At 57.2% G+C, this 10,206-nt stretch overlaps 1 pseudogene; it reads left to right on the forward strand.

Annotated features, from left to right (window-relative positions):
• Positions 1-2,362: 2,362 nt before the first annotated feature.
• On the forward strand, positions 2,363-10,198 carry LOC112445684 (uncharacterized; annotated as a pseudogene).
• The last annotated feature ends 8 nt before the right edge of the window (positions 10,199-10,206 follow it).

Below are 10,206 nucleotides of genomic sequence, written 5' to 3' on the forward strand. Positions count from 1 at the left end.
GGGATTCAACTTGCAATGAGGAGGGAACCACGTGGTTTTTCTCGAGTTGCGGCGGGATTCTCGAGTTACCGCGGGCGAATTCAGGATGCCTCTTGTGTTGGCCCAGGGAAGTCCAATCTTCCATTCGAGTTGCGAAGGAAAGCTGGGGATTGCTCTCGAGTGACTGCAGGGCAAATAGGACCTCATCTAGGCTTGTGTCCAGAAGCCAGTGTTCTCTCCAGGGGCGACACAGATCTCGAGGTTGCATTCCAGACTGACCCAGGAGTCATGCCTGTTCGCGAGTGGAAGCAAGTCCTCCATTCTCCCTCTGGAGCAGTGACGGGTATTTGTTGGAGCCCACAGAGTGGTCTAAAAGGAGCCATTCTCCTGTGGAGTTTGGGAAAGTGGAATCGGGATTGCGCTCTAGGACATGGGGGAACGAAGGCCCTCATCTCGGGATGACGGGGGACTTTCGGGGTTTTTCTCGAGCGGTGGCCCCAGTGTGGGGCTTCTCACGAGGTACGACGCCAAGCTCAGTGAGCCTATCGTGGGGCACCAGGGAAGTCGGGTCTCCATGCGAGTGGCGAGGGGGTGCGGGTCATTGCTCTCGAGTCATGGTAGGGGAATGGGCCTCGAGACGCGTTGAAGAAGGACTCTCGAGGTCTTTCTCGGGTGGCGGCAGAAACCCTCGGTTCCCTCGACTTGTGCAGGTGACTTCAGGGAGCTTCTCACGGTGCTTCTGAGAAGTCAGGGAAACTCTGGAGGTGGGAGGGGCCTCTCGGGACTCCATTGGGGTTTGTGCATGGAAGAGGGCCTCATCTCCAGGTGAGGCAGGAACCTCAGGGTTCCTGTGATTTTCAGACTCCGAACGCAGGGTCCCCTGCAGACTTGGGACAGGAGAGTCAGGCCTGGTCTTGGGTTGAGGCATGGAACTTCCCTAGCCTTCGAGGTGTTCAGGGGGTGAGACGCCACTTGTCGAGCTGTATATGGAAACCTGGAGTTTTCCGGAAGATGCTCGGGGTGAGTCACTGCCCCCTTCGTGTGTGACTTCATTCACAGGGTGGAGTTCGAAGTGGTGTCCGGGCATCGTGGTTCATATCAAGAGGGACCGGGAAATCGCGGTCCTTCGGAATGGAAACCACCACGAGGCCACGTCTGGAATTTCGTCGTGAGACCGGCCTCATCCTGAGGTGCGACCGGATGGTCGGCAACCCATTGCAGACAAAGCAGAGGAGTCGACCCTCCTATCGAGATCAGGAGGGTAGAAGCGGCTCGGAGGAAGTGGTGCTGGAAACCTCGGTGTCCTCTCAGGGAGACCGGTATGTCCCGGAACTTTGTGGGTCGCATCAAGGGTGCCAAGTACCGTATGGACCTCCAACTCTTAACGTGGGACTTCTGCTGAGACGCTGTAGCGGGAAAGGGCTTCATCTTTCGATGACGGGGGAACCACGTGGTTTTTCTCGAGTTGCGGCGGGATTCTCGAGTTACGACGGGGAATTCAGGATGCCTCTTGTGTGGCCAGGGAAGTCCAATCTTCCATGCGAGTTGCGAAGGGAAAGCTGGGGGATTGCCTCTCGAGTGACTGCAGGGCCAATAGACCTCATCTAGGCTTGTGTCCAGAAGCCAGTGTTCCTCTCCATGGGCGACCGGGATCTCGGGGTTGCATTCCAACGGCACCGGGGAGACAGCATTCATCTCGAGTGGAGCAAAGAACTCCGCTCTGCTCTCGATCGCGAACGGGTATCTCTTGAAGCTCACTGGGTGGACTAAAGGGAGTCAAAGCCTCCTGAGGCGTTTGGAGAGAGGTCGCGAGATTGGCCTCTAGGCCATGCAGGAGACGAAGGCCCTCATCTCGCGATGACGGGGGAGTCACGTGGTTTTTCTCGAGCGGAGGCCCCAGTGTGCAGTTTCTCATGAGGTACCCCCAAAACGGGCGAGGTCATGAGCCTCTGGTGGGCGCCAGGGAAAGTCGGGTCTCCATGCGAGTGGCGAGGGGGAGCGCGTCATTGCTCTTGAGTCATGGTAGGGGAATCTGGCCTCAGACGTGTTGAAGAAGGTCTCTCGAGGACTTTTTCCGGTTGAGGCAGGAAACCCTGGGTTCCTGGACTAGTGCTGGTGACCTCTGGGGGCGTCTCATGGTGGCTCTGAGAAGTCAGGTAAACTGGAGGTGGGCGGGGCCTCTCGGGACACCATTGGGTTTGGTTCAGTGGAAGACGGTGGAGGAGGATACGGAAACCGCAGAAATGACGGACAGTCGAGTTGGCGGGGACAATTGGGACCTCTTCCCGCCCGCGCGCTTTCGGTTTTCAGTCAGGTCCGCTGCTCTTGTATATCTGGGGGAAAGCAGCCCTTTCTGTATCAGAGGTTTTTGACCAGCTCAGTCATGTCTGGAAGAGGAAAAGGCGGCAAAGGCTTAGGCAGGTGGTGCCAAGCCGCCACCGCAAAGTCTTGAGAGATAACATCCAACGGCATCACCAAGCCCGCCATTCGGCGCCCTTGCTCGGCGTGGGGGAGTCAAAACGCATTTCCGGCCTCATTTACGAGGAGACCCGAGGCGTGTTGAAGGTGTTTCTGGAAGAATGTTCTTCGGGACGCGGTCACCTACACAGAGCACGCCAAGCACAAGACGGTCACTGCCATTGGACGTAGTCTACGCGCTAAAGCGGCAGGGACGCACCCTCTACGGCTCAACTCATCTCCAGTTTCAGGCAGGAACCTCAGGGTTCCTGTGATTTCAGACTCCGATCGCAGGGTCCCTGCAGACTTGGGACAGGAGAGTCAGGCCTGGTCTTGGGTTGAGGCATGGAACTCCGCTAGCCTCTGGAGGTGTTCACTGGGTGAGAGGCCACTTTGGCGAACTGTATTTGGTACCTGGGGTTTTTCCGTACGATGCTCGGCGGATCACTGCCCCTTCGTGTTGACTTCATTCACAGGGTGGAGTTCGAAGAAGTGGTCTGGGCATTGGGTTTCTTATCGAGAGGGGACTGGATATCGGGGTCTTCGGAATGTGGAACCACCCATGAGGCCACGTCTGGAATTTCGTCGTGAGACCGGCCTCATCCGGAAGGTCGGCAAACCCTTCCAGACAAAGCAGGGGAGTCGACCCTCCTGTCCAGGAGGCAGGAGGGTAGAAGGGGCTCAGAGGAAGTGGTGCCAGAAAACCTCCGGTGCTCCTTTCCAGGGAGACCGGTAATGTTGGGGAACTTTGTGGGTCGCATCAAGGGTGCCAAGTACCGTTTCGACCTCCAATTCTTAACGTGGGGACTTCTCCTGAGATGCTGTAGCGGGAAAGGGCTTCGTCTTGCGATGACGGGGGAACCACGTGGTTTTCTCGAGTTGCGGGGGGATTCTCGAGTTACGACGGGGAATTCAGGATGCCTCTTGTGTTGGCCCAAGGGAAAGTCCCAGATCTGTCCATTGGTAGGTTTGCGAAGGAAAGCTGGGGATTTGCTCTCGGGTGACTGCAGGGCCAATAGACCTCATCTAAGGCTTGTTTCCAGAAGCCAATGTTCCTCTCCAGGGTCGACAGGGATCTCGGGATTGCATTCCAGAGGCACCCGGGGAGACAGGCATTCACTCGAGTGGAAGCATAGAACCCGCTCTACTCTCGAGTCGCGACGGGTATCTCTTGGAGCTCACTTGAGTGGAATAAAGGCAGTCAAGCCTCCTGAGGCGTTTGGAGAGAGGAATCGGGATTGCGTTCTAGGCCATGGGGGAACGAAGGCCCTCATCTCGGGATGACGGGGAGTCGTGGGGTTCTTCTCGAGCGGCGGCCCCAGTGTGTGGTTTCTCACGAGGTACGATGGCGAGGTCAGTGAGCCTCTGGTGGGGGCGCCAGGGAACTCGGGTCTCCATGCCAGTGGCGAAGGGGAGCGCGTCATTGCTCTCGAGTCATGGTAGGGGAAATCGGGCCTCGAGACGCGTTGAAGAAGTTCTCTCCATATCTTTCTCGGGTTGAGGCAGGAAACCCTCGGTTCCCTCGACTTGTGCAGGTGACCTCAGGGAGTTTCTCATGGTGCCTCTTAGAAGTCAGGGAAACTGTGGAGTGGAGGGGCCTCTCGGGACTCCACTGGGGTTGGTGCATTGGAAGAGGGCCTCATCTCCAGGTGAGGCAGGAACCTCAGGGTTCCTGTATTTCAGACTCCGAAAACAGGGTCCCTGCAGACTTGGGACAGGAGAGTCAGGCCTGGTCTTGGGTTGAGGCATGGAACTCCGCTAGCCCTCTGGAGTGTTCACGGGGGTGAGAGGACACTTGTCGAGTTGTATTTGGAACCTGGGGTTTTCCGGATGATGCACGGGGGAGTCACAGCCCCTTCGTGTTGACTTCATTCACAGGGTGGAGTTCGAAGAGGTGTACGGGCATCGGTTCTTATCAAAGAGGGGAACCTGGAAATCGGGGTCCTTCGGAATGTGGAACCACCCACGAGGCCCACGTCTGGAATTTCGTCGTGAGAACCGGCCTCATCCTGAGTTGCGACCGGGAAGGTCGGGGAAACCCTTCCAGACAAAGCAGGGCAGTCGACCTCCTGTGGAGATCAGGAGGGTAGAAGAGGCTCAGAGTAAGTGGTGCCAGAAAACCTCGGTGTTCGTCTCGAGGGAAACCAGTATGTCGGGGAACTTTGTGGGTTGCATCAAGGATGCCAAGTACCGTTTGGACCTCCAATTCTTAACGTGGGACTTCTCCTGAGACGCTGAGGCGGAAAGGGCTTCATCTTACGATGACGGGGGGAACCACGTGGTTTTTCTGGAGTTGTCACGCGATTCTCGAGTTACGACTGGGAATTCAGGATGCCTCTTTTGTTGGCCCAGGGAAGTCCAATGTTCCATTCGAGTTTCGAAGGAAAGCTGGGGATTGCTCTGCGAGTGACTCAGGGGCAAATAGACCTCATCTAGGCTGGTGTCCAGAAGCCAATGTTCCTCTCCAGGCGCCGAACACAGATCTCGGGGGTTGCATTCTAGACTCACCCAGGGAGTCAGGCCTAGTCTCGAGTGTAAGCAAAGACCTCCATTCTCCTCTGTAGTAGTGACGGGTATTTGTTGGAGCACACAGAGTGGCCTAAACGTAGCCACTCCTCCTGTGGAGTTTGGAGAGAGGGAATCGGGATTGCGCTCTAGGCCATGGGGGAAAAGGAATGCCCTCATCTCGGGATGACGGAGGAAGTCTCGGGGTTTTTCTCGAGCGGCAGCCGCAGTGTGGGGTTCCTCACGAGGTACCACGCCAAGCTCAGTGAGCCTCTCATGGGGGCACCAGGGAAGTCGGGTCTCCAGCAAGTGGCGAGGGGGATCGCGTCATTGCAACTTGAGTCATGATAGGGGAAACTGGCCTTGAGATGTTGTGAAGAAGGTCTCTCGAGGTCTTTCTCCGGGTGGCGGCAGGAAACCCTCGGTTCCCTCGACTTGTGCAGGTGACCTCAGGGAGCTTCTCATGGTGCCTCTGAGAGTCAGGGAAACTGTGGAGGTGGGAGGGGCCTCTCGGGACTCCACTGGGGTTGGTGCATTGGAAGAGGGCCTCATCTCCAGTTGAGGCAGGAACCTCAGGCTTCCTCTGATTTTCAGACTCCGAACGCAAGGTCCTGCAGACTTGGGACAGGAGAGTCAAGCCTCGTCCTCGGTTGAGGCATGGATTTCGGCTTGCCTCTCCAGGTGTTCACGGGGTGAGAGGCCACTTGTCGAGTTGTATTTGAAACCAGGGGTTTTTTTTCGGACGATGCACGGGGGAGGTCACTGCCCCTTCATGTTGACTTCATTCACAGGGTGGAGTTCGAAGAGGTGTCCGGGCATCGGGTTCTTAACAATACGGGACCTGGAAATCGGGGTCCTTCGAATGTGGAACACCCACGAGGCCGCGTCTGGAATTTGATCGTGAGACCGGCCTTATCCTGAGAGCGACCGGAAAGGTCAGCAACCCCTCCAGACAAATCAGGGGAGTCGACCCTCCTGTCCAGAGCAGGAGGTAGAAGGGGCTCAGAGGAAGTGGTGCCGGAAAACCTCGGTGCTCCATTCCAGGGAGACCGGTATGTTGGGGAACTTTGTGGGTCGCATCAAGGGTGCCAAGTACCGTATGGACCTCCAATTCTTAACGTGGGACTTCTCCTGAGATGCTGTAGCGGGAAAGGGTTTCATCTTGCGATGACTGGGGAACCACGTGGTTTTTCTCGAGTTGCGGCGGGATTCTCGAGTTACGACGGGGAATTCAGGATGCCTCTTGTGTTGGCCCAGGGAAGTCCAATCTTCCATTCGAGTTGCGAAGGAAAGCTGGGGATTGCTCTCGAGTGACTGCAGGGCAAATAGACCTCATCTAGGCTTGTGTCCAGAAGTCAACGTTCCTTTCCAGGGTCGACAGGGATCTCGGGGTTGCATTCCAGACCCACCCGGGGAGACAGGCATTCATCTCGAGTGGAAGCAATGAACCCCGATCTGCTCTCGAGTCGCGACGGGTATCTCTTGGATCTCACTGAGTGGACTAAAGGGAGTCAAGCCTCCTGAGGCGTTTGGAGAGAGGTCACGAGATTGGTCTGTAGGCCATGCAGGAGACGAAGGCCCTCGTCTCGCGATGACGGGCGAGTATCCGGGTTTTTCTCGAGCGGCGGCCCCAGTGTGCGGTTTCTCACGAGGTACGATGGCGAGGTCAGTGAGCCTCTGGTGGGGCGCCAGGGAAGTCGGATCTCCATGCGAGTGGCGAGGGGGAGCTCGTCATTGCTCTTGAGTCATGGTGAGGGAATCTGGCCTTGAGACGTGTTGAAGAAGGTCTCTCGAGGTCTTGCTCGGGTTGAGGCAGGGAAGCATGGGTTCCTTCGACTTGTGCAGGTGACCTCAGGAGGCTGCTCATGGTGGCTCTGAGAAGTCAGGGAAACTGGAGGTGGGAGGGGCCTCTCGGGACTCTACTGGGTTTGGTGCATTGCAAGAGGGCCTCATCTCCAGTTGAGGCAGGAACCTCAGGGTTCCTCTGATTTCAGACTCCGATGGCAGGGTCCCTGCAGACTGGGGACAGGAGAGTCAGGCCTCGTCTTGGGTTGAGGCATGGAACTCCGCTTGCCTCTGGAGGTGTTCACGTGGTGAAAGGCCAGTTGTCGAGCTGTATTTGGAACCTGGGGTTTTTTCTGGACGATGCATGGGCGAGTCACTGCCCCTTCGTGTTGACTTCATTCACAGGGTGGAGTTCGAAGAGGTGTGCGGGCATCGGGTTCATATCAAGAGGGGACCGGGAAATCACAGTCCTTCGGAATGTGGAACTACCCACGAGGCCACGTCTGTGAATTTCGTCGTGAGACCGGCCTCATCCTGAGGTGCAACCGGAAGGTCGGCAACCCCTTCCAGACAAAGCAGAGGAGTCGACCCTCCTGTCGAGATCAAGAGGGTAGAAGGGGCTCAGAGGAAGTGGTGCCGGAAAACCTCGGTGTTCCTCTCGAGGGAGACCGGTATGTCCCGGAACTTTGTGGGTCGCATCAAGCGTGCCAAGTACCTTTTCGACCTCCATTTCTTAACGTGGGACTTGTCCTGAGACGCTGTAGCGGGAAAGGGATTCATCTTGCAATGACGGGGGAACCACGTGGTTTTTCTCGAGTTGCGGCGGGATTCTCGAGTTACCGCGGCGAATTCAGGATGCCTCTTGTGTTGGCCCAGGGAAGTCCAATCTTCCATTCGAGTTGCGAAGGAAAGCTGGGGATTGCTCTCGAGTGACTGCAGGGCAAATAGACCTCATCTAGGCTTGTGTCCAGAAGCCAGTGTTCCTCTCCAGGGGCGACACAGATCTCGAGGTTGCATTCCAGACTGACCCAGGGAGTCATGCCTGTTCGCGAGTGGAAGCAAAGTCCTCCATTCTCCTCTGGAGCAGTGACGGGTATTTGTTGGAGCCCACAGAGTGGTCTAAAAGGAGCCATTCCTCCTGTGGAGTTTGGAAAGTGGAATCGGGATTGCGCTCTAGGACATGGGGGAAACGAAGGCCCTCATCTCGGGATGACGGGGGACTTTCGGGGTTTTTCTCGAGCGGTGGCCCCAGTGTGGGGCTTCTCACGAGGTACGACGCCAAGCTCAGTGAGCCTATCGTGGGGCACCAGGGAAGTCGGGTCTCCATGCGAGTGGCGAGGGGGTGCGGGTCATTGCTCTCGAGTCATGGTAGGGGAATCGGGCCTCGAGACGCGTTGAAGAAGGACTCTCGAGGTCTTTCTCGGGTGGCGGCAGGAAACCCTCGGTTCCCTCGACTTGTGCAGGTGACTTCAGGGAGCTTCTCACGGTGCTTCTGAGAAGTCAGGGAAACTCTGGAGGTGGGAGGGGCCTCTCGGGACTCCATTGGGGTTTGTGCATTGGAAGAGGGCCTCATCTCCAGGTGAGGCAGGAACCTCAGGGTTCCTGTGATTTCAGACTCCGAACGCAGGGTCCCTGCAGACTTGGGACAGGAGAGTCAGGCCTGGTCTTGGGTTGAGGCATGGAACTTCCCTAGCCTCTCGAGGTGTTCAGGGGGTGAGACGCCACTTGTCGAGCTGTATATGGAACCTGGGAGTTTTTCCGGAAGATGCTCGGGTGAGTCACTGCCCCTTCGTGTTGACTTCATTCACAGGGTGGAGTTCGAAGTGGTGTCCGGGCATCGGGTTCATATCAAGAGGGGACCGGGAAATCGCGGTCCTTCGGAATGTGGAACCACCCACGAGGCCACGTCTGGAATTTCGTCGTGAGACCGGCCTCATCCTGAGGTGCGACCGGATGGTCGGCAACCCATTGCAGACAAAGCAGAGGAGTCGACCCTCCTATCGAGATCAGGAGGGTAGAAGCGGCTCGGAGGAAGTGGTGCTGGAAAACCTCGGTGTTCCTCTCGAGGGAGACCGGTATGTCCCGGAACTTTGTGGGTCGCATCAAGGGTGCCAAGTACCGTATGGACCTCCAACTCTTAACGTGGGACTTCTGCTGAGACGCTGTAGCGGGAAAGGGCTTCATCTTTCGATGACGGGGGAACCACGTGGTTTTTCTCGAGTTGCGGCGGGATTCTCGAGTTACGACGGGGAATTCAGGATGCCTCTTGTGTTGGCCCAGGGACGTCCAATCTTCCATGCGAGTTGCGAAGGAAAGCTGGGGATTGCTCTCGAGTGACTGCAGGGCCAATAGACCTCATCTAGGCTTGTGTCCAGAAGCCAGTGTTCCTCTCCATGGGCGACCGGGATCTCGGGGTTGCATTCCAGACGCACCCGGGGAGACAGGCATTCATCTCGAGTGGAAGCAAAGAACTCCGCTCTGCTCTCGAGTCGCGACGGGTATCTCTTGGAGCTCACTGGGTGGACTAAAGGGAGTCAAGCCTCCTGAGGCGTTTGGAGAGAGGTCGCGAGATTGGCCTCTAGGCCATGCAGGAGACGAAGGCCCTCATCTCGCGATGACGGGGGAGTCCCGTGGTTTTTCTCGAGCGGAGGCCCCAGTGTGCAGTTTCTCATGAGGTACAACGGCGAGGTCAGTGAGCCTCTGGTGGGGCGCCAGGGAAGTCGGGTCTCCATGCTAGTGGCGAGGGGGAGCGCGTCATTGCTCTTGAGTCATGGTAGGGGAATCTGGCCTCGAGACGTGTTGAAGAAGGTCTCTCGAGGACTTTTTCCGGTTGAGGCAGGAAACCCTGGGTTCCCTGGACTAGTGCTGGTGACCTCTGGGGGCGTCTCATGGTGGCTCTGAGAAGTCAGGTAAACTGGAGGTGGGCGGGGCCTCTCGGGACACCATTGGGTTTGGTTCAGTGGAAGACGGTGGAGGAGGATACGGAAACCGCAGAAATGACGGACAGTCGAGTTGGCGGGACAATTGGGACCTCTTCCCGCCCGCGCGCTTTCGGTTTTCAGTCAGGTCCGCTGCTCTTGTATATCTGGGGGAAAGCAGCCCTTTCTGTATCAGAGGTTTTCTGACCAGCTCAGTCATGTCTGGAAGAGGAAAAGGCGGCAAAGGCTTAGGCAAGGGTGGTGCCAAGCGCCACCGCAAAGTCTTGAGAGATAACATCCAAGGCATCACCAAGCCCGCCATTCGGCGCCTTGCTCGGCGTGGGGGAGTCAAACGCATTTCCGGCCTCATTTACGAGGAGACCCGAGGCGTGTTGAAGGTGTTTCTGGAGAATGTTATTCGGGACGCGGTCACCTACACAGAGCACGCCAAGCGCAAGACGGTCACTGCCATGGACGTAGTCTACGCGCTAAAGCGGCAGGGACGCACCCTCTACGGCTCAACTCATCTCCAGTTCAGGCAGGAACCTCAGGGTTCCTGTGA

Source organism: Bos taurus, unplaced genomic scaffold, assembly GCF_002263795.3.
Source record: "Bos taurus isolate L1 Dominette 01449 registration number 42190680 breed Hereford unplaced genomic scaffold, ARS-UCD2.0 Leftover_ScbfJmS_2463, whole genome shotgun sequence".
Lineage (NCBI taxonomy): Eukaryota > Metazoa > Chordata > Mammalia > Artiodactyla > Bovidae > Bos > Bos taurus.